This window comes from Hippopotamus amphibius, unplaced genomic scaffold (assembly GCF_030028045.1).
Source record: "Hippopotamus amphibius kiboko isolate mHipAmp2 unplaced genomic scaffold, mHipAmp2.hap2 scaffold_292, whole genome shotgun sequence".
In the NCBI taxonomy this organism is placed as follows: domain Eukaryota; kingdom Metazoa; phylum Chordata; class Mammalia; order Artiodactyla; family Hippopotamidae; genus Hippopotamus; species Hippopotamus amphibius.
The window spans coordinates 27,501-50,000 of NW_026648411.1; positions in this window are offsets into that span (position 1 = coordinate 27,501).

Below are 22,500 nucleotides of genomic sequence, written 5' to 3' on the forward strand. Positions count from 1 at the left end.
CAGCACGCACGACGGCGCCTGGCCTCCTCGGGCCCCCGTGGGACCTCCCCGCAGGGGCTCGCGGCCGCCACCGCCGACCCCGGAGAGCCGCGGCCGGCCCGCGACAACACTCTCCCGCACGCGCACCGGCGCGCCCCCACACCGCCCACCTCTTCTTCCCCGTCGGGAACCGACAAGCACTCCACCAGGGGACGCCGCCGGCCGTGGCGGCCGGGGGCGGCACCCTCACGGGGCAGGGCCAGGCTCGATCCCGGGCGGGGGAAGGGGTGGGGGGCAGGGGCGAGGGCAGACCGGCGGCGACGGGGAGGGGGCGGCTCACACGCACGGCCAGGGCCACGGAGCAGGGCCGGGGGCGCCACCCAGGGGGAGACAAAGGGCCGGGGCACAGCCGGGCCACCAGGAAAACCAGCGCGGGGCCCCACCGCCCCACACCAGGGGGCGGTCCCGCCAACGCCTGGGACGCCGGCCGGCGCCCGCCACCCTCGAGGGCCTCCCCACGACCCGGCCCCGCCGCCGGGGCCTAGCATGCGACGGTTCCCCCCGCGTGCAGCGGAGGAACCCGTCCACCCCTTCGCGCATCCATCTGCGTCGCCTCCACACATCCATCACCACCTCAGCCAACCCCAAGGGCTCACACGTCCTGGGGAAACGCTCCCGAGCCAGGCGGCCCGACCTAGGGCCACACACCGCCGCCGGCTGCGGCTCGAGGCAAGGGCAGGCGCGGCAGGGCTCCCCGTGGCTGCGGGACTGGGGAGCCGGGACCGGGGGGTCCCCCCCTCCGGGCTCGCCAACGGAGGCGACCCCGCACGCACACACGCCACCCCGCGCCTCGGACACCGGCTCGGCTCGGCCCGGCGGGACCCTCCCCCGACTCGGAGGGGGGAGGCGCGGGCCACGGTAGGCAAAGAGCGGCGCTCGGCCCCACCGCGGGACCGGCGCACCCCTCCCGCGGAGGCGAGGGGGTCTACCCACGTGCTCTGGCAGTCGCCACGGTGGCCACTGCACACTTGGGAGGGGCGGCAGCTGGGGGGTTCGGTACCCCAAGGCTCCCTCTCGGATCGCTAGAGAAGGCTTTCTCACCGAGGGCGCGTCATCCCCCACTCAGCGCCTCTCCTTCGGGCCCGCAGAGGCGCTTCCGTGAGCCGCCTACACCTCCTCCAGTCGCCTGGAGGGGAGGGGGTCTGCGGTATGGGTAAGCACACGGCCCACGGGAGCGTTCGCGGCCAGGGCCGGGGCACGACCTCGGTAAGGCTTGCTGCCCTCGGGCTCGCCCCTCGGGCCCTCGAGGGGGAGCACGCCCAAGATGCGTGACACAGCCCCCTCTCTCACAGGCCCCGGCCCCCACGATCGCTCCCACGCCCGCGCGCAGCCCCCCACGTAGTGGGGACCACACGGGGCGTGCGCTCGGCCAAGCTCAGGCCCCCACGGCACGCCGCTGAGGACCAGCACAACGAGGCGGCCCCTGGCCCCACCGCCGGGGGGAACAGGCGGGCGCACCTCCCTTACCGTCTCGACCCCCCCAAGAGAGAGCCGCTCACGGCACCCGCCACGGTGGCGGAGACCCGAGGGACACGCTGGGAAAGGGGAACAACACCACCGCTCGGCCTCGGGCACCTGAGGGACGACCTGGAGCGCTCCAGGAGCACCACGGAGGGCCAGGCGCGGCACGCTCGCACACCGACGGGGGGCGCGCAGCGTGGCGGCGGGGCGGCCCTCCCCGCCGCGGGGAGGGCCGCTCGCGAGGCGTACGCCAAAGAGGCACAGCGAGAGCGTCTGCTGCGTCCGAGGACCCCGGTCCCCGCCCACGCTGGGAGGCGGGGGCGGGAGACCGCGGGTTCGGGGCCGGAGGCCGCACCCCTGCCTTCCGCACACCCCGGCAGGCGGGGCGGAAGAGAGGCGAGGAGCCCGCGGACAGAACGAGAAGAGCGGTCCCGTCCCCCAGGAACGTCCGTCCCTCGTCTGGCACGGCTTAGGCCCAGCCCAGCGGAGCGTGGCACCACCACATCAATCGGTTGACCCACCCAGCCTAAAGCCACGGCGGGGGAGGCCCGCAGGGGAGGCACGGCGAAGACCCATCACACGGAGGCCCGCTTCCGCCTCGCCGGCGCCCCTTCGTCTCGGGCAAAGAGCAGCCAGCCACCCCAGAACGAGAACGCCTGACACGGGGCACAGAGCCTGTGGGGTGGGGTCGTGCCGGCCACTCACCACCGGGTGCCTGCAGCGGGGGCAGCGCACAGGGTCGAGCACCCGACGCCACCTGGCCCCGCCGCCCTCGGGCTCAGCCAGAGGCCGGAGGCGGCACCGCGGGTCGGGGCAGCCGGACGCGCACGCAAGAGCCGGCGCGCAGGCCCAAGCGGGCAGCTCAAGCGGCAAGGACCGAGCCGGGCGTCAGACAGCCGCCCCCAGCCCGGAGTCCTGCCCGCGTCCGGAGCCCCAGCGTCTATCGGCGACAGACGCAGAAGAACACCGTGTCAGCACCTATCTGGTGGCAAAAAGGCCCCATTTCCGGCGGAAGAAATCATCGCGCCCGACAGCGGGGCCCACCCACGAGGTTCACGGGGGCCCCCGGAACCTCGGTCCGGCCACCTGCCCCCAACACTTCCCCATCCACACTTGCCCCGGAGCGCCCGGGGCCACCTGGTCGACCCGGGGATGGAGGGGTGGCAGAGTGGGCCGGGGACACGGGGGAGAGGGAGCGGGCTGGGGACGCCCTCCCCGGTCCCCCCACGCGGGCAGGCACCGGTCCATCCGAGTCTCCGGGCCAGGACTTGGTTCCAAGAAAGAAACACAGCACCCCTCCGAGCCGCCTCCGATGAGCGGGCCCCATGAGGGACCACGCCCGGGCCCGGGAGCCCCTCCCCGGGCCACCCAGTATGGCTCGCGCCAGTCCCCACCTCCCGGCCCGGACTCGGGGTGGAGAGCGGAGGGGGGAGACAAAGTCGCGTCCGACGACCGGGACCCACGCGGGCACGCTGACAGGCCGGGTGCACCCTCGCCGGCCACCTGCGCGAGCAGGGGCCGGTCCGTCCACGTCTCCGGACCCATCGGGACTTGAACCCATTTCTCCAGGGAGACGCCCGGAGCCCACGGGGCAACGCACCCAGGCCCGGGCCAGCCTCTCCGGGTCACCGCTGGCGGCCCAGGCCGGTCCTCACCTCTGGAGTCCGGCTCGGAAAACCATCGGCCCGAAAGCATCTGACGACCGGGACGCACGCGCGTCCACCACCGAGCCCGTGGCGGCCTCCACCGGCCTCAACGCTCGGCCCGAGCCGGTCCCCACCTCCGGAGCGGGACGCGGGGGGCACCGGGAAAGGGAGGTGGGGGGGGTCGGGGAACGAACGCTCCCAAGGGCGGCCCAGGAGAAGGCCGGGCCACCAAGTCCCAGGCGCTCCGGGCGCGGCAGACCCTCTCCTCTCCCACCGCGGCGGCACGACCCGACATGGGTTCCCGCGGCCGGAGGGGCACGGGCGCATGCTGGTCGACCCGGCCAGGCGGCCCCTCAGCCCCGGCTCGGGAGCGCGGCGGCAGTCACAGCCCCATAGATCTGCAGGCCCAATCTCAGGCGACAGCAGGAGGCGCCTACGCCTCGGCGCCACCGGGGCTGCCAGCACCAGCGTCGCCCGCCTCCCGGAACTCTGCTTCGGGCCCGGCGGCTGAGTCACAGCCCTCGACAAGGTCGCCGGAGCTCCGGAGGGAAGGGACAATATAAAAGCGGCCGCCAGGTGGCGCCCGACAACCGGCTCGAACGTCCCCGGGCCGGATCCCGGTCGCCGGCCGGCCACCGAGGACGCCGGAGCGCCGGGCCGCCCAAACGCCCGAGCTCCTCCCGGAGCGGGGCGGGCGTCCCGCGCGGCCCCGAGGGGTCCGCCTCGGAGCTAGCTCCCGGCCCGACACGACACGACACGACACGACACGGCGCGTCCCGATCCCCGGCAGCACACGGGGGCGGGGGTAGCTGGCAAGATGCCGCCGGGAGGCTGCCTGGAAGGGGACGCGATTCCAGGCCATGGGGGGGGGGGGGGCGCGGGGAATTCCACGGAGACGCCCACAGTGCCACAAGCGAGATCCCCAGCTCCCCGGAGGGTGAGAGGGAGGGAGGGAGGGAGGGAGGGAAGGCGGGGACCAGCGAAACGAAACCAGGCAAGCGCTCAGAGAACGACGCAGGAACTCATCCCTTCTGGCACGGGGAAGGGCTTTGGAAAGCTGATACGCAGAGCCCGGAAGCTAGAAACGAAAGTAAACATACACTCTGGCCCCACACAAATGGAAACAAACATCTATTTCCGCACAGACCGCGACAAAGTCCAAAGAGAACACATGGGTGCGTGGGTGGGGAACATGCCCTTGAGGTCAGAACGTGGATTTCAAAATGGACTGACCACAGTCACCGGCGGGCGGGGGCAGGGGGGCGGGGAGCAGCGAGTCAACAGCCATCCACTAAAGAAACCGCGTTCCAGGACATCTACACAATGCAACGTGGTGAGTGTGCGTGCGTGCGTGCGTGTGTGTGTGTGTGTGTGTGTGTGTGTGTGCGCGCGCGCGCGCGCGTGCGTGTGAGAGAGAGATTTACAGTAAAGGTTCACAGTGACCTGTCGTCCCACCAAAATCAAACCAAGCCAAACTACCAAAAAGTCAAAGTCAAGCTCTGGGACTGCTGTGGCCCTTCAAGGAGTACGTAAAGGCACACACACATGTACGTGTATGCACACGTGTACACGTACAGACACACACACGTGTACACGTACACACACACACGCATCTGAAAACCTCAAGCATGTCCCATAAGAGGTTCCTGTCCAAAACAGGGCAAGGCCTCATGCAACGCAGCCCCCCCAGAACAAGCAACCCGATGGGGAAAGTGGGCAGGAGGCCTGAACAGAGCAGACCAAGACCAGGCATTTTCATCCACAAGGAAACAAAGCCAGAAAAAACCAACAGAAAACAACGCCCACAAAGGAAACAAAGCAACAAGGACGACGACCCCCACCACTCCAACAGCAACCGCAACACAGTTTTCCACTGTCAACAAAGCAACCAACAGTACCTTTCTTGGGGGGTGGGGGCGGGGACAAAACCAAAAGCCAAAGGAAACCTTTCCCTGAAATACAAGAAACAACTGGGGCTGCCTAGCTGGCGCACTGCTTAAGAATCCGCCCGCCACTGCAGGGGACACGGGTTCGATCCCTGCTCCAGGAAGGTCCCACATGCCGCGGAGCAACGAAGCCCGTGAGGCACAACGACTGAGCCCATGTGCCGCAACTCCTGAAGCCCCCGTGCCTGGAGCCCGTGCTCCGCACCAAGAGAAGCCACTGGCAATGAGGAGCCTGCGCACCACAACGAAGGGGAGCCCCCACTCACCGCAACGGAAAGAAAGCCCGCGCACAGCAAAAAAAGACCCAACGCAGCCCATCAAATACAGAACCATTTTTTTTTTAAATGGAGGGTATGATAGAAAGCGCTGGCATTTCTCTGCACAAGCATACACGGCCAGGCCCAGGATCTGGAATCGCGACAGCAAGTTCCAAACGGCAGAGGAAAGTGGCTCCTGACGGGACACCTATTTTTCACGCTGAGAGAGACCACCACCATGTCATGCTGGAGGACTCAGAGATATCACCTGGCGCCTGACAGAATGGCTCCCCGACAACAGATGACACTACGGAAAACAGCACAGAAGTCCCTGAAAGCACTGCACCAACAACTACCACGTGACCCAGCAACTCCACTACGTGCCCACCGAGGGGGTGAGGGTGACACATACATACACGTGTATGTGTATCCACACCTATCCCTATGTAGCCATAGTTAGGGACATACCGATAGCGCTCTCTGTGTGCATACGTCTCTACCTAGTCACACACAGGCGCGCGCGCGTTTATGACTCAACCCTACCAGGGAATGAGGTCTTGCCATCCGCGGAAACATGGAGAGACCCAGAGGGTATTGAGCTACACAAGATACCTCAGGTCGCGAGACTATCATGTCTGTGAAGAACGTACACAGCAATACACACACATGAACACAAAGAAGGAACCGCAAACAGGTTCCTCGACACCTAAAAGGAACAAATGGGGGGTGGCCAGAGGAGGGAGGGAGGGGGGAAGAGGGAGACGAGTGCAATAGGTGAGGGAGAGGAAGCGGTGCCCACTTCTAGTTATGAAATAAACAACTCACTCGCAGGATGTCATGTACAGCAGGCGGAATAGAGTCCATCCTACTGTCATGACATCGAATGGTGACAGACAGTAACGAGACTTATCACGGAGATCCCTGGGCCATGTGTAAACATAGCCACTCGCTAGGGTATACACCTGAAAACCAATATACTCTTGTCAGTCTGTTAGACTTCCATTTTAAAAGGGCGGGGGGAGGAGGGAGGGAGGGGGGAGGGGGGCAGAGAAAGGAGCAAGAGGAAGAGGAGGGTGGTGGGGGAGGAGGAGGAGGGGGGGGAGGAGGAGGAGGAGGAGGAGGAGGAGGAGGAGGAGGAGGAGGAGGAGGAGGAAAAAGATGGCTTGCCTTGAAGAAATCAACAAAAGGAAAGAGCGAGAGAGACAGAGACAGAGGCAGAGAGAGACGCGAAATCAAGAGTGGACACTCAGGTGACTGCAAGAGTTAAGGGAGATTAAGACAAGAAACAAACTCCCAACAGTAGTTTGGTAAGTCCAAAATCAAGATTTGGATATCATGCTGGCATCAAGCACCAACCCTTCTAAATGGACACAAAGACACACAGGCCTCCCTCACTTGGGGCGGGGGGGTCGTCAGGACCAGGAAATGACCATGCAAGCGGAAGCTGGAAAAGGCAACCTTGTTCATCCACGGCGGAAACATACCATGGTCCCACAGCATTCAAAACATTGTATCAAAACATGTACAAACGGCTCTTCCTCACTCCCAATGAAAACTGCAGAGAACGTCCAAAACAGCCAACGTGTGATTTGCTTAGCAGATTGTCATGGAGAGCCTCGACCAGAAAGCATCGCTTTCGGTTTGTAACATCATAGGAACAGCAGTCTCAACAGCGCTTGCCTTCTTGGCGCAGTATCATTTCTACGCCTGGATACACAGTCCTACTTTGGGGTGGGGGGGTGGGGGTGAGGGAGCCCTGCCAGCAGTTCCTATTTTTCAAAGCAGACCTCTTCCCCCTCCCCCCAACCACCACCACCATTTTTCTTATTTTTTTTCTCTTTCCTCTGGTCTCAGGTTCTGCCCAATCCAGTCCACTGGCCTCCATCCCAGGCCACTGTGGGCTGTGTGTACAGATTTGCAAGATGAAGACAGTTCTCCCCAGAGAACCGGGCAGCCGCCCGGCTGAGATCTAAAAACCGATCTGCTCATGCAGTTCCACTTTTTCTTTTTCTCTTTTAAATGGGCTTCTTTCTGTCAAGGAGAAGATTTCCAAATCAAAAGGAGACCGAAAGATTTCTAGGTTCCACAGCTTCAGGATTCCATGGATCGGGGGTGTCAAAAAGTCTGCGCAGGGCCTTCAGTAAAGGCCGTCTTTCTCAGCGCACACAAGTCAACCCGAGACCAAGGCAACCTGAGGGCAAAACCCCTCGCTTGATTTCATTTCTCCCATTAGGCCCCGAACATCAGAGCGCGTGTGACAGAGAGAGAGAGACAGAGAGAGACAGAGACAGAGACAGAGACAGAGACAGAGACAGAGACAGAGAGACAGAGAGAGAGAGAGAGAGAGAGAGAGAGAGAGAGAGAGAGAGAAACCCCACAAAAGAGAAACAAACGAAAACCCCAGCAAAGGTTCCATACATTGTTCGCCAGGATTGGAAGTGATGACGTCGTTGCGGGGGAGGGGGAGAATTATGCGGAGGGCACTTGCAAACCTCGCGGTTGCAGCCAGCAGGTGCTGACAGATACGTTTTTGAAACCGGCTGGCGGCGCCCTTGAGCTTCCTACGGTTCTGACCATACCCGTTCTCAGGGAGGTGGCTGTGGAGCCCAGGATAGGCCACGCCAAAATGCACCTCCGTGGCACAGTGATCATTTGGCGTGACGGTGACCTCAAGCAGGCGGCCAACACAAGAGGGACCCTCGGGCTCTTCTTTGTGTCTCCCTGAAAGCGAGACATCCATCTCTCTCTCGGGTGAAAGGCGCACTCCCTGCATCTGCACCTGGAGTTAGGAGGACGCTCCGATCCCCAAAGTAGGGAATTCATTGGGGCCGAGAAGCCTAGGGAGACAGACACTGTGACTTCTTTCAGGGACCCCCCCCAAGCCCAAACTCTGTTTAGATTCTTCCTTCCCTCAGGGCGCACCCGAAAGCTAAGTCTCTCGGTCTGATCCCTGTCTCACACATGTACTGTCCCTTGGTCTACACAGTCGAAAAGCTGCCCGCCTCAGCCACTTCTCACGGCTAGAAGGTAAAACAACAACAACAACAACAAACGAACACGTGTTCCCGCTCCCGCTTCCTCTATCCGCCTTGAGTCCATGTTAGGATGAGTCCAGCCACGAGGACTCAAGAGGGGCAGAGGGGGAGATTTCCCCCTCCCCCAAACAGGAAGGGGTCTGGAACTCTCTTCCCAGTGGCCACCCAGCTCAACTCTGGGTGCCTGAACCCTAGTTTGCCTCCTTTCGAGTTTTAAATGCTCTTCCCTGGGTTAGAATCACAAGGAGAGATGCTCACGCATGTATGTCTTCCAAGTTTTACGTGACATGGGGCAGCCCTCCTAAGAAAGCAAAGAAAGACTCAGAGAAGTGGCAACACCTACAATCTCTTCGGTTCTGCTGAGGAGAGGGAGGAAATCTGGGAAAGTAACTATACTATGGCCCGGGCTGGCGGGCGCCGGGGTGGGGGGGGTGTTAAGGGAGCTAAAGGAGGATGAGATTTCTTAGAAACTCATTCTTAGGCACAGAAACATTGGATGGATGCGGGACCCCACCTCTTCTTTTCCCTTGTGTTGGGAAGATCATTTGGCTCCTGCCAGCTGGGGTTTCATGCCCCCACGAATCATCAGGCGAGTGCTCCGGAGAAAAGAGCGAGAGCACAGGTCAGGAGAACATGGAGAAGATGGCTGCCGGATGCCCGGGGCCACACGGATGTCTTCGGGGGCACAGGCACGTCCACGATCTGTGGACCATGTCTACGGCAGATTGGGTGTGTAGGTCATTTTGAACAGGCTCCCATCCACCTGCCCTCATTGGGGTCCTGTCTCCAGCTCCCCTGAGCGGTGCCGTCACGGCCAGGTGAAGACAGGGCTCCTCCAGGGGCGGGCCCGTGCCAGAGAAAGGGAGACGGCAGTGAAGTCATCGAGCTTCGGGTACTTCTACCAGAGTGACTCTCCTTCATCAAGTCCCCGGCAGGTGGAGGGACACGTCTTTCTGACACGGTGGGGCCAGGGGAGGCTTAGAAAAAGGCTTCTGACAACCGCACCATCAAGTATGAGCTCTCCGTTTCCTTGACGGAAGAGTCCCCCACTCTCCCAAGTGGTAGAGCTAGGAACGGGCCCCTCGGGTCCCATCTTACACGTGAGAATGACATGCTGACTTTACCCCTCTTCAAGGCGGAGTTTGTAAAAGGTCAGCCCTGGAGGAAGGACCCAGCTTGTCAGTCCTCTCATGCTATCATCCAAGCCGAGGAGAGCCGTGCCAGGCCTCCACGGAAGGAATACGGCGGTCGGCTGCCTTTGGAGAAGATGGCTCTGTGAGCAGCAGCGTGGAAACCAACCGAGAAGCAGGGGCCACTCTAGAGGCCAGCAGGGTCCTTAGGGGCCCAGCCAGGCCAGGCCAGGCCAGGATGGAGAGAGGGGATGGAGCCGGACCTTTGAGGCCCTAGCCTCCACAGCACCTGGGATTCTGCTGGGATTCTTGAGAAACTCGCTCCACATTCTAGAAGGGCCTGCGTGTCACAAAGATACGAAGCCATACTTTCCTTAAAGAGCACCTGCCCTCAGGAAGTGGCACTCAGCACGCTCGCTGGTGATGGGCCAGACACACCCATAGACACTCAGGTTCCAGGGAAAAGCTTTGCTCAGCTCTTTCTCCCCTTGCGTCCTCAAAACACAAAGCCATCGCTTCCGGATACCAGGGAAGCTCTCAGGTAGGTTTGTGCTGGGGCGGGCGCCAACTAGAACTGTGAAGAGGGGAGATCGGAGCCGCAGAAGCTCTGGGGCCCCGAGGAAAGACGCCGCCGCCGATCCACCTCTCGCACCTTCCTCTCAGCGGGAGGGCCAGGGACTCTCCCCCCGCACAGGATCCTGGCCACACACGAGGGAGGGCCCACACCCACTGTCCTGCTCCTCTTTGCCTGGGGTGGGTTCAGAGACACTGGACTCGGCTCATCCCTCTCCACAGCGGCGCGTCCCTCTCCACAGCCGTGCACGGCAGGCAGCAGAGCAGAAGAACAAGAGCTGGCATCGTCCACCGTTCCCAGAGCTGCTCCATTCCCGTCCACGCGCATCCGGATGGGGCGCACAGACAGGGCGCCCGTCCTGAGGTCACCGTGTCGCTCCAGGTGCGGACTCCCGAGATGGTGACATCTCGGTCGAGGAGACCGTCCCCTGTGAGACCACAGGCTTGGCAGTATTGCCGAGAGCATGCTTCGTGGGCCATCTGCAATTCCATGTCACCGGAAACATACCGTGTCAAACTTGTGCTCGGCCTCCAAGTCAAAGGGCTGCCTGAGGACTTTGACCGACAATTCCAGTTGCTCCTGGCCTAAGAGACACAACTTCTCCCAAGAAAACAAACCGTAACACAATGTAAAGTCTGACCTACCTCCAGACGCGTGTTTGACGTGGCACGGCCATGTCCGGAGGCTCATGTGACTTCCATGCGGGGGCAGCCTGGGAACCGCCTTTCTGAGTCTCCCCCTCCCCGTGCGACCCCAGGGTAGGGCTGGTGCGAAGAGAACGCTGGATGGGATGTAGGCATTGGAAGTGAAGCCACAGCCAAGGCTCTCTGCAGGCTGTCGCCATCCCACACGGTGACAGGTGGGCACAGAGGTGCAGGGTGGAAGGCTGTCCATCCACACATACACACACACACACACACACACCCACCCACCCCCGCCGCCCTGCGTCTGGCTAGTGTTCCCAGCTGGTGCCCCCTGGACGACAGTGGCCCAGGCCACTCCTGGCTGCCTGGCCGCAGATCCACCGAGGGACAGCTGTGCCTTCCCCCGAGTCTCTCCATGTCTCCCCTGTGGCCCCGCACATCGGTGGCTACCTTTCCCTGTGGGCGCTGACAGCTCCATCGGCACTGCCACCTCCGCCACTGCCACCGGGCACTCAGAGGACTGAGAGCCACAGCCTTCCCTCCCCTCCCCTCCTCCGCAGCCCAGCCCAGCCCTGCCCTGCCCAGCTGCTCCCAGGCCTCTGGAAGGTCCAGTTCCTAGAACGAGGTCTTCATTCCTGTGACTCCCACGGTGTCTCTGCTTCCATGACACAGACCGGCTATGTTGTCCCGACAGTAGGACACACACAGAAACCCTGTGTGAAAATCATGAGGCTGACAGCATCATTCGTCATCTGAGACAGAAAATCAATACAGATATCGTATTAAATACACATAATTATACGTAGGGGTGTGTGTGTGTGTGTGTGTGTGTGTGTGTGTGTGTGTGTGTGTGTCTGTCTGTCTGTCTGTCTGTCTGTCTGTCTGTCTGTATCTCACTGCAGTATTCACACAAGCATTGCCAGCCAAGCAGAACCTCAGGTCTCTGTGATAATTGTCCCTGGGGATGTTCTGCCGACTGTCACGCAGAGACCGTCGTTGTACGGAGACACAGGTAAAGACGTGTGTTTGTCAAGACAGGAGAACACAGAAAACACATCCTGTTTCACAGGGATGAACTAGTGTCATGATGCCAACCTGGGGACACGGGCGCCCGTTCATGCTCCTGGCCAGGCCCTGCAAGCATTAGGGGACCATCGCTTCTGTCCTTGTATGGGCCGCTCACTGCACCGAGTTCTTAGTCACCTCACGTAGCCCTCACCGCAAATCCACACCTTGAACGTGGTCCTCCTTCCTCATCGCCACCGCCACCACGTTCCTCCTGGTCTCTTTAAACGCGCACGCGTCCCTGGTGGGTGGGGTAAGGAGCCAGCTCCCCCCACCCCACCCCACTCCGGTGCCTGCCTGCCTGCCTGCCTGCCTGCCTGCCTGCCTGCCTGCCTGCGTGCGTGCGTAGAGTAGAAGCAGGGAATGTTCTGTCGTTCCCCCTTCCCAACCCGCGAACGAAGGAAACCTTCGTGTATCTTTCTATACTTTATGTGCTGTCGCCTACATGTGTTCCCCCATTTTTCTTTATCCACAAGAGCTCCCTGCAGTCCCCACTCTCTGTATGAACGGCATTCACACACGTCCAAAGTGAATTTATTTCAGCTTCTATCGGGTGGCATATCCAGATAGATCCTTTAGGTCAGGAAGCACAGAAACACAGCCAAGTCGAGTGAGTGCTGAACCAGAGTCATTTAGGAATCCTATGAGGTGACCAGTGTGGAAGGAGCATGTGTTCCAAGGCACTTCTTTTGATGTCTTAGGTTTACCTAGCCAGCAATGCAGATCCCATGAAAGTGGGCAGAGATCTTTTCTCCATAGGCTCTCCTGTTACGGAACGCAAGTGTGTTCCCGTGCCCACGGACGACACACAGTGAGGCCAAACAAGGGGACACGTCAGAGTTTGGGGCAGGGGAAGGTTTCTAGCATGGCCGAGCAAGGGGAGGGTGGGAATCTTTCTTTTCCAGAAAAGTTAGAACTTCTCTCAAGTTGCATGGGCCCAGAAAATGCTTTCTCCTCTTCGATCATCAGTCAAGGAAAGGTAGCACCTGGTTTTTCACGAGGAGATTTTCTTCCTAATTCCAGTTATCTTATAAAATAAAGAAGAAAAATTATGTTAATGTTTCACATAAGCGTCCAGGACTATTTCACTTCCATGATTTGAAGAAATGTTATTTTCTCTCCAACTGACACTGTCCTTGAAGGACCAAGCTAAACTTCTAAGGAGCCAAATTCCAAATAATTTTGAGACTAGGAAATACAAAGTGTAGTGTCATAGATTGATTGATGGATCCATTGATTTCATCAGACAGCAGTCATCACTTCTAAGATTATTCGAACACCACTAACGTTTGGGTAACAAAGTTGAGATGTCTGCGCTCGAGCACGTGCGCGCGCGTGTGTGTGTGTGTGTGTGTGTGTGTGTGTGTGTGTGTGTGACTCATAAGGGGATGTTTTCCATAGCTGTGCACTATGGCACTGCAGGATCTCTGGTTGCTGAGTACCCAGAGGTGGAAGCCCCGATACAGAGCTTGGACTGTGAAGTTATGCATGGGTTCTCAATGGTGTGTGTGGGGTCGGCCCCCCTAATCCCCCATGTTGGTTGTTCAACGGTCAACTCTAATATATAGATCAGAGAGGATATCATCCATGTGCTTCATATGAATAACTTTCCCAAATAATCTTTATCTTTTTCAAAGGAAGACATCCTGTAATCCATTTCATAAGATGCTATTGGGAACCTACTCCCCCAGCATGTGAATTATCCCTACAGAGCACAAGATCCCTGAGAAGGAGGAGCCCTGGACGCTGAGACACCAGGAAAGTAGGCTTTTAGATGATATTTTCTGCTTCTCATGAGATGACGGTGTCTACTGATCCTATTCAAGTGTGTAAAATGAGAGCCCCCTGGCAAGGATCAGCAGAAGGTCTTTGCTGCTGGGCCCTGGGCTCTTCCTTTCAGTGGGGAGGCCAAGAGCCTCAAGAAGGAAGGAAGGAAGGAAGGAAGGAAGGAAGGAAGGAAGGAAGGAAGGAAGGTAGGTGGGAGGGAGGGAGGGAGGGAGGGAGGGAGGGAGGGAGGGAGGGGAGGGTTTGCCCGGTGCCATCAGGCCCGTGTGTCACCCTAAAGAGAAGGGCAGCCATCGCCACTGCTGGAATCATGTCCCCATTTCCTGGGCAGGACATTCAAGAAGGCCTCCTCCTGTGTGTTTCGTGCATCACCTCGACGGTGCCCCCAGGAATAGTCACCGGAGGGAACTGTGCAGCTGAGCCAACCTGCCTGGGAACACGGCCTCCTTCCTTTAAGAAGTGGAAAACTCGCCCAGTGCTCTCTCTGTTGTTGTTTTTCCGGTCCTTATCCTTGTCCTTGTCGTCGTCATCGTTACTGTTGTTAACAAGTGAATGAGAGTGAGTCAGAAAGAGAAAAACAAATATTGTATATTCACACATATATGTGGACTGCAGAAAAATGGTACACATCAACTGGTGTGCAAGGCAGAAAGAGAGACACAGATGTAGAGCACAAACATATGGACACCAAGTGGGGAAAGCGGGGAGGGTTGGGGGGGAATGAATTGGAAGATTGGGGTACCAAATTGTACACTCTAAATATATACAGTTTATTGTAAAACATGAAAAGAAAAAAAGTTAAGAAAAAGTGAATGATGCCTCCGTCTAGAGGAATACTTGGCAGTTATTATGTTCAGGACCATTTCTTTTTCTGCCATTGATGGAAAACTCCTTGGATCCCGTTAGCATTTATGGATTCAAGGAGTGCAGTTCTTCATAGGTTCTGTCACGTCGTTAGGAGGGGAATCCTCATCAAGTTGCTTCAACCAGGACTATGTGTCCTTCAGATGCGGAGATGGAAATGAATGGTGCTCTGCGGGGCGGTGGGGGGGCGGGGGCGCGATGATAGGCACCCAGGACTCCTTCCCCCAGGCCTCCTTTTGTTCCCTCACTGCTTCCTGGAGAAGGGACACCCCCCCCCCCCACGCACACACCGTCTAGGTGTGCTATTTGCTGTCCATAATTTCCCGTGCCCTTTGGGCATGGCTGATAGAGACGGACATGAAGCAGCAGGACGGCAAGCTGGCACCTGGGCCTAGGGAAGTTTCACAAGTGAAATATCAGAACTGGAGCTGGGACAGACATGCCTCCCCTTCCCGGGGCCGGGGGGGGGGGGGGGTGCGGAAGCTGGGCTGGGGGAGCTGGAGACGAGGGGCACAGAGAGAGGCAGGGAAGGGAGGCCCCACGTGGGCCTGGGAGAGACGGGGATGGGGAGGGCGGGGCGGTGGGGGGCAGGGGGCCACTGCTGACCGGCCTGGGTTCGGGTTCCCTGTCCCCCGTCCTGCTGAGAACGTGCCTTTGCTTCCTGCCCTCAGGTGTGCGAGAGGAGCACGTTTCTTTTCAATAAAGACCAATACATCATGTCACACTATGTTTGGTTTTGCTTGTTCATGTTCCAGACGAGGCCAACGAACTCTCCCAGGGGAGGTGTGGGTACAAAGGATCTGACAGGATGGGAGGGTGCGGGTCTGCGCATGGGCCAAGAAATCCAGAAAATCTGTCGTAGCTGAGACTCAGGCCTTTTTCAGAAATAGGCCAAGAGAGTTCAGCTTTGACCATTCCCTGCCAAGCAGTCATCACAGGTGCTTCCTGGAAGGGATTGAGTTGCAGAAACCAGCGTGGCCCGCAGCCCTCAGGCCTCAGCCCGGCAGGCAGGCAGGCAGGCAGCGGCTATTGTCTGTTGGTCCCGCCCCCGCCCCCGCCCCCGCCCCCGCCCGCTTCTCCACCGCTCGCTCCTTCCCAAGTCGCCAGGGCTGATAGTTGCCGGGAGAGGGGGAGGGGAAGTCCGGACGCTTCATTCCGCAGGGCCTTGTTCAATCGCTTCATTCAAATGCAGAATGCTCTCCGGTCAGATCGGGAGCCTTTGACTTTGCCTCGAGCTCCCCTTTATCGAACGGCTTTTTTTTTTCCTTCCCCAATTTCCCCACCCTTAGGCTGCCCCCTCCAAACTGCAGGGAGGGAGGGAGGGAGGGAGGGAGGGAGGGAGGGAGGGAGGGAGGGAGGGATGGGTGAAGGTTGTGTGAGAACTTCTCCTTGTCTCAGGCAAATAGGAGTCCCCTCTTTTTCCTAACCCAGGAAACCCCACTAAACCATTTGAGAATCACGGACATGCGTGGAAGCAAACGTCTTAACTTGAGATCGTGCTCTGCTGTGGGAGGACAGAAAGGAGGGCCAGAATGTCCGGTCTTGTGCTGTCCAGTTCTTAAGCGACTTGAATTCAAGGAGACACATTTTGGGGCGGCCTACTCTGAACATATTGAAAGCTGACCTGGTGACTGTGTGTGTGTGTGTGTGTGTGTGTGTGTGTGTGTGTGTGTGTGTGTGTGTGTGTGAGGGAGAGGGAGATGGAGGGAGGGAGGGAGGCGGGGAGGGAGGGAAAGGGAGAAAATAGGTTAGTAGAGGCCTCCATTTCATGGAAACTGTTTCTGAGTTCTGAGAACAGGTCGGTTCTGTGAAACAGTTATCATATCTCCTCTCAGGAGGCAGTGATGTTGATGGGCTCCCAAAAACTAGGCCTGTGGTGCAAGCAATCAGGTTATTTCCTAAGAGGCACTTGTATGGAAACCAAAGGAAGACAAAGGTCCATCACTGGAGCCGATTATAAACCAGTGGGGGGGGGGGGGGGGAGCGTGTGGGGGGCGGTGTCAGTGAAGAAGATTTGTAGATGTTAGGGTGGAAGCAACTTTAGCAGTTTGAAATGGCTGTGATGATGTCGGGTGTTTGGTTCGACTTTCAGAGTGGCTCTCACAGAAACAGGCACCAGGATGGTTTCCACAGGAGCTGTGGTGGCCATGTCTCTAAAGTTTTCACCAAGTCCTGCAGCTTCGGTCTGTAGGGCTTCAGGCAAAGGGCCGTTTTCGTTGTCAGTGATGCCAAGTCAAAAGGGTGGGCGAAAGTGGGAAACATTCATGGAGAGAGTTGTAGCCAGATATTGGGGGCAACTTGAAAGACTTCAGGATCCAGTCCGGTTTTCAGGTGAAAAGCAACACCCTAAGGAAAATGAATAGCACCAGAATCTCATATCCACAAGTGTGTATTCCCGTTTTATGGAAACGTAACGTGGGCCTCTAAGGAACGCGTGCAAGTGACTCTCTTGCCAAAGAAATAAGGAGCCTCACGGAGAGTTTCTGAATTCTGGACGGAGCAGGTAGGGAGAAAAAGAGAAGTGATTCCATTTTGCTGACAAGGGTACAAGTCACCAAATGGATGTCCAACTTTTAAAATAAATTGGGTTTTGTTTGTTTTCATTTTCCCTTGTAGCTGGAAAAGAAAAGATTTCACAATCCGTCCTGTTCTCTCTCTCTCTCTCTCACTCAGGTTAGGAGATTCTTTTCTGTTTGAAATAATGGAAGCATTTATAATGTCGTGCAGTTTCAGGTGTACAGCACAGTGATTTAGATAGAAAGATAGGTAGATAGATAGATAGATAGATATAGATTCTGTTTCAGATTTTTTTTCTCTTACAGGTTATTACAAAGTATTGAGTATAGTTTCCTGTGCCAAGTCGTAAGAGCTTGTTGATTATCCACTTTACGTATAGGAATGTGTATATGTTCATCCCAAGCTCCTAAGGTATCCGCACCCTGCCCCCCCCCCCCCCCGCCCCCAGCGGCTTCCCCAATCAGTCCTATTGTAGACAAGTAGTCATACACACACTATCATCCTAGTCCTCAGTTCATTCAGCCCCACGTAGGTCACTCGTTCTTCTCGGAGTCCAGTTTTCCCATCGGCCCTGTCAATCTTGCCTGATGATTGAGCGTGACTGGAAAAGTGATGGTCCCAAGAAGTTTGCAAGAGCTTTTGTGAAGGCTCATAGGACTTGCCCAGCGAAGTGGGTGCCTTGATCACTGCAGGCTGTGGAAGGTATACCCAAAGTGGCAAACACAATTTTTTTTTAACCGTCTCTATGCCATGGTGAGGACAGAAGGCTTGCAGCAAGGGAAGGCTTCAACCCACATGGAAACCATACTCACCGTCACAGGAACGTTTGGATGACCCTTACTACGTGCCAGTGGAGTGAAGTCCAGTGGCCGGGGCTCAGGGGTTCCTGAGAGAGGAGGTCTGACGCCTCTGGGGACAAAGAGAATTGTTTTCCCCCAGGGTGACAAGCATGACAGGTCAGCCATTGCAGGTAACCTGTAGAAATCTTCCCACCAGCATCTATTTACAATTGGAGCCATTCGAAATGCACCAAGGTGGGTGGCGGAATGCGGGGGGCGGCGGGGACCTGGGGGGGGGGGTGAGGTTCCCCAGGAAGCCTGAGACATGGAGACCCAGTGGCCGGCCGGGCTGCTGCCCCTCTCTGGGGTCTGCTGTCCCTCTCTGGGGTCTGCTGTAGCCCCGACCCTCTGTTGAATGGACAGAATGGAATTGATCCACGTGTGGCCCCCCCCCACCCCCCATCATCTTTCAAGAGGCTGTTGTTGCCGCCTCGGCATGAAACTCGGGTGGAATATCTCCTTGATACTGGGCTCAGTCCCTGTCGTGTGAGCCTCCATTTGGACGACCGAAAACCCTGTATGCCAGGGCAGAGAAGAAGGATCCCATCATTTCCAGAGCAGCTGGAACACACCCGTGTATAGACACAAGCCAAAGAAGGCTTCACGTTCCTTCCTCTTCGACAACGCTTCCCATGTCAGGAAACCTCTCCAGGAAGCCTACTCCGTTTCATGGCTCTGCTTTCGAAGGAGAGAGAACACATTCTTGAGCTAGGCCCTCTCCTCTTGGATCCTCTCTCAACATGCATTCTAAGTGCAAAAGACTTCATGTGTCATTCGGTTTGGGGGCAAATGTGTCCAAAATACCCCAACGAGTGTAAAACAGTTAGATAGGTCACTGGGGAACAGTGCCTCCTTAGCCACGTCACCCACATCCCAGGGAAAGACTTGCTAGGCAAAGAGAGAAGCCTCTTTCCTTGTGAGCCAACCCTGGCTCTTTGAATATCAAGAGGACTAAGTCCACGTGAGTCCCCCAAGACCTGATAAAGGTAACCTAGAAAAGAAGTGATGATTTTTAGAAGACATAAGCCTGCCTGCCTGCCTGCCTTCCTTCCTTCCTTCCTTCCTTCCTTCCTTCCTTCCTTCCGGAAAAAGGAAGGAAAGCTTTCTCTCTCATGACGGAGAGAGCAGAGCAATAGAAGAAACACCCAAGCCCGAGCCCAAAGTTGGCCTTTTTCACCGAGAGACAGAAAACTGAATTCTAGTTTTGCACTGGTTTCCTGTTGATACGAACACTCATGTGTGTCCTTGAATCCATCCTCATCTTAAGCAGTCCTGACCACGGTTCCCATTCCTTTCCGAAGATTCTTCTCCTCAGAAACCTTTTCCAATCGCCTGTGCCCAGTTTTAGCTTTTCCCTTGTGTCCTTTGTTTCCCATTTCGAAATGACTAGCTTTAGGACCGAAATGTCTTTTTTTCCCTCCCCCAAACCTTATCTGCATACCTTCTACCTTGCCTCCCCCCTCCCCACACTCCCCAAAGAGGTCCTCTTCCTACAATGAGGATGGCGACCTCGGGTAGCTTGGACCACACACGTTCCTTCTTTAGGATGCCTCATCCTTGGACATTTGTCACCGCCCCCCCCCGCCCCCCACCCCACCCCACCCCACCCCACCCCAATCCAATCCAATGAAAGTAAGGAAGCCAACCACAGTGACCCGTGTGAACATGGACTGCCTTGTAGAAGTCCAGGCTCCTGCCTAGTTTGTGGTTTCCCTAAAGCGCAAGATCTGTGTAGGCATGGAAGCACGCATATGCTCCAACTCTCCGGAGCAGGGAGACCCTTAGGCTTGTGGAGCTAGGGACGTTTCAGCATTTTCCCTTCTTTGGAGATGATGTAGACAGGCTGCTGAATGTCCATTCTTTCATGGCACTCAGTCCACCCCTAAACCTAGAGATGTTGGAAAGTCTTGAAGTCGGCCTATGGAAAAGAGTTCTTGTGGAAGACGTTCCCTTACACATTCTCCTCATCTCGTCCACACTTCTGTCCTCTGTGTGTTATGAGCGGTCCCACTTGGATGATTCGTGATTTCTTAAGACAGGAAAGCAGTCAGTCCTCATCTCTACACCTCCCGGCCGCCCCCTCCACCACCCTGTTCCCGTGAGAGATTTTCTTCCTGCTTTCAGACGGGAGAAGGAAAGGAGGGTCCGTGTTCCCCTCCTGTTGTCACCTCGCATGGCAAAATCTCCCTATGCCACGGAGGCCCATTTGGGGGCGGTGTCCTGCGGGCCCGAAGACCTTCCGAGTCAACCTCAAGGAGGATGAGGATGTTCTCTCTTGCCACCGAACCGGTGAACCCGATGGCCTTCTAAGCAATGATGTCTCATCAGCCCACCCCACCCGTTTCACACAGAACGGAACAGCCTCTCCTGGATGACTCGGAGCAGGGGAGTTCCTGGGTCTGTCAGAGAGGGCCCTCTGCTGGCGGTGGGTGAAAAAGCACTGCACAGGACAGGAGGTGTTCGTGGTGTCCTTGGGAAGGAAAGGCGGGGGGGCATTTTATTCTTGGAAAGCTTATGCTGGCCCAGGATGTACACTATGAAAGATGATGCGACCTCATTTGGGGCGGGCACCAGAGGAGGGAGACGCGGGGCGGGGGGGGGGGGGGGGGGGGCGGGGAGGTGTAGAAACGCATAAAAGCGGTCCTACCTTAAATGAATAAAAAAATAACAAGCAATATAACATGTACAATAAAATAGAGCACACGCAAAGGAAACGAAGGCAAAGTACAGGAAACGAAGAGAAAAATGCAAAGCCTATATACAGTGCTTCCATGTTCCTCATTCAATCAGCTTGGTGCAGGAATCTCCAGGAGATGAACAGCAAGCATACACGGGTCAAGCGGCGGCCGCGGGTCCACCGGCAGCCCGGGGCTGCGCAGCCCGAGTCCGCACGTGCTGTCGCTCGGCGGCCGGCGGGCCGGGTCTCTGGGCGCCCGCGGCCCGAGGGTCGCTCGGCGGCCGGCGGGCCGGGTCCCGGGCGCGCGCGGCCCGAGGGTCGCTCGGCGGCCGGCGGGCATGGTCTCGGGCGCGCGCGGCCCGAGGGTCGCTCGGCGGCCGGCGGGCATGGTCTCGGGCGCGCGCGGCCCGAGGGTCGCTCGGCGGCCGGCGGCCCGGGTCCCGGGCGCGCGCGGCCCGAGGGTCGCTCGGCGGCCGGCGGCCCGGGTCCCGGGCGCGCGCGGCCCGAGGGTCGCTCGGCGGCCGGCGGGCATGGTCTCGGGCGCGCGCGGCCCGAGGGTCGCTCGGCGGCCGGCGGGCATGGTCTCGGGCGCGCGCGGCCCGAGGGTCGCTCGGCGGCCGGCGGCCCGGGTCTCGGGCGCGCGCGGCCCGAGGGTCGCTCGGCGGCCGGCGGCCCGGGTCTTGGGCGCCCGCGGCCCGAGGGTCGCTCGGCGGCCCGCGGCCACGGAGCCTGCAGGCCGCTCGGCGGCCCGGGTCCCGGGCGCCCGCAGCCCGAGGGGCGCTCGGCGGCCGGCAGCCCGCGGCCTGCAGGCCGCTCGGCGGCCCGGCTCTCGGGGAGCCCGCGGCGCGAGGGTCGCTCGGCGGCCCGCGGCCACGGAGCCTGCAGGTCGCTCGGCGGCCCGCGTCCCGGGCGCCCGCAGCCCGAGGGGCGCTCGGCGGCCCGCGGCCACAGAGCCTGCAGGCCGCTCGGCGGCCCGGGTCCCGGGCGCCCGCGGCCCGAGGGGCGCTCGGCGGCCCGCGGCCGGCTGGTCGACCTGCCTGCAAGTCGACCGGCGGCCCGAGGGTCGCTCGGCTGCCCGCGGCCACGGAGCCTGCAGGTCGCTCGGCGGCCCGGGTCCCGGGCGCCCGCGGCCCGAGGGGCGCTCGGCGGCCCGCGGCCGGCTGGTCGACCTGCCTGCAAGTCGACCGGCGGCCCGAGGGTCGCTCGGCGGCCCGCGGCCACGGAGCCTGCAGGTCGCTCGGCGGCCCGGGTCCCGGGCGCCCGCATCCCGAGGGGCGCTCGGTGGCCGGCGGGTATGGTCTCGGGCGCCCGCGGCCCGAGGGTCGCTCTGCGGCCGGCAGCCCGCGGCCTGCACGCCGCTCGGCGGCCCGGGTCTCGGGGAGCCCGCGGCGCGAGGGTCGCTCGGCGGCCGGCGGGCATGGTCTCGGGCGCGCGCGGCCCGAGGGTCGCTCGGCGGCCGGCGGCCCGGGTCTCGGGCGCCCGCGGCCCGAGGGTCGCTCGGCGGCCGGCGGGCATGGTCTCGGGCGCCCGCGGCCCGAGGGTCGCTCGGCGGCCCGCGGCCTGCAGACCGCTCGGCAGCACGGGCGTGGAGGGCCTGGGACCGCCGCCGTGCTGGTTACCCGGCGGTACGGGACGGCGCGGCCTGCTGGTTGACCGGGGTCCCGCGGGCCCGCGGGTCCACCGGCAGCCCGGGGCTGCGCAGCCCGAGTCTGCGCGTGCTGACGGTCTCCCGGCGTCCTGGCTCTCGGGGGCACGCGGCCCGAGGGTCGCTCGGCGGCCGGCAGCCGGCAGCCGGCGGCCTGCAGGCCGCTCGGCGGCCCGGGTCTCGGGGAGCCCGCGGCACGAGGGTCGCTCGGCGGCCCGCGGCCACGGAGCCTGCAGGCCGCTCGGCGGCCCGGGTCCCGGGCGCCCGCATCCCGAGGGGCGCTCGGTGGCCGGCGGGCATGGTCTCGGGCGCCCGCGGCCCGAGGGTCGCTCGGCGGCCCGCGGCCACGGAGCCTACAGGCCGCTCGGCGGCACGG